Source organism: Alligator sinensis, unplaced genomic scaffold (assembly GCF_000455745.1).
Source record: "Alligator sinensis unplaced genomic scaffold, ASM45574v1 scaffold411_1, whole genome shotgun sequence".
Lineage (NCBI taxonomy): Eukaryota > Metazoa > Chordata > Crocodylia > Alligatoridae > Alligator > Alligator sinensis.
In genome coordinates this window covers 353,191-354,941 of record NW_005842935.1, presented here as the reverse complement: position 1 = coordinate 354,941, position 1,751 = coordinate 353,191, and positions in this window count along the sequence as shown.

Below are 1,751 nucleotides of genomic sequence, written 5' to 3'. Positions count from 1 at the left end.
TTTCCCTCTGACTATTCCTCGCTGACTCCACTCCAGCTGCCTGATGCTCAAACAGGCCAGAGTATGAGCTCATTGCCCTCCTGGGCTCTTCTTTTATGCCTCTGCGCAGAACTGCACTGCTCTCCCTTAGAAGACGGTGCATTCCCCTCTCCGTGGGTGCTGTGCCTCAGCCCTCTCACTTTTGGGCCTGCCGAGCCTCTCAGGGGCCAGTCACACTTAGCTTCCCAGCCACATCGTTGCCAGCAGCTGGGAATTGCCGGAAGCTGGGGTTCACTGGCACTTCTGGGTTCACTCCTGGGCAGGCTTGCCAGCGGTGGAGGAAGTCCAACACGACTCCCAGAGGAGCTGAGTGATGATTCCAGTCACGCCCAGAATCCCACTAGTCACAGGGGCTGGGGACCAGCTCCCTGCTGCACCTGGATAGGCCCTCTGGTGGCAGCAGAAACCCAGTGCGGCTTCTGGATAAATTGAGCGGTGACCTTGGCTGCACTTGGGGTCCCGTTTGTAACAGGGGTTGGAAGCAGTTCCCTGTTACAATGAGGCATATTTCTTTCAAATTAAAATGGCAAGATAAACATAGATATATTTATGGCTGCTATTTTGTCCACCTCAAAAGCGTTTTCAATGGATCCAAGCTAGTGACATCTGGGCTGTGTATCACAGGCAGTCTGACATCACTTGCATGCCTTGACCTCGCTCCCCCTTTAAGCCACAAGCTTCAAGAGGATCTTTGACCTTGGCTTTTCATTCTGGATCTAAGTTAGAATCAGACTCTGAGCAGAAACCTTAGATCTAGGAATTAAAATCTTAAAACACCAGAAATTCACAAATGCAGTCAGAGTTTTGGTCAATTTCTATACTAGCCAAAATCTTTCCTTACTCAAGGTACTTCCTTACTTCAACGAGAGTTTTGTCTGAGTTGCACACAGATCAAGGACTTCAGTATTTGGCTTCCTGTGAGTTCTTACATCATTCTTAAACTGAAGAATACAGCCCCAGGCCCCTAGCGTATTGATAAGACCTTGACCAGGAGTTCACCAGGGAACTGGCTGAGACTGCATGCTTCCGGTGTATGGTTGTCATGGGAGACTAACTACCCAGACATCTCGTGGGAGGACTGCTCAGCCAAATCTGAGCAGTTGCAAAGCTTTCTCTCGTGAGTGGATGACCCCTATCTGACACAGGAAGTCTACGGGCTGACAAGAGGCAAAGTGCTGCTTGACCTTGTACTGGCAACCGGGGATGACCTAATCAGTGACCTAAAGATCGAAGGGAAGCTGGGTGACAGTGAACATTAGCTGATCACCTTCACCATCTGCCGTAAAGCTGGCAAGTCAGTCAGTAATACAGAAGTCCTCGACTTCAGGAAAGCTGACTTTGACAAGCTAAGGAGGCTTGTCAGAGAGGCCCAAAGGGCCACAACCCAAAGGAGAGGGGAGTTCAGGATGAGTGGTTGCTCCTCAAGGGAGCAATCCTGGATGCTCAAGCAAAGTCCATCCCGTCTTGGAGAAAAGGCAGCAGAAGGGCACAGCAGCCCCCTTGGCTCTCCAGGGAAGTGGCAGACCTCCTGCGTCTTAAAAGGAAGACCTACAAAGGATGGAGGACTGGAACCACCACCAAGGAGGAATGCTCTGCTGTGGTCCAGACCTGCAGAGAGCAAACCAGGGAAGCCAAGGCTGCAATGGAACTCCAGCTACAAATATCAAGGATAATAAAAAGTCCTTTTTTAAATATGTGGGGAGCCAGAGGAA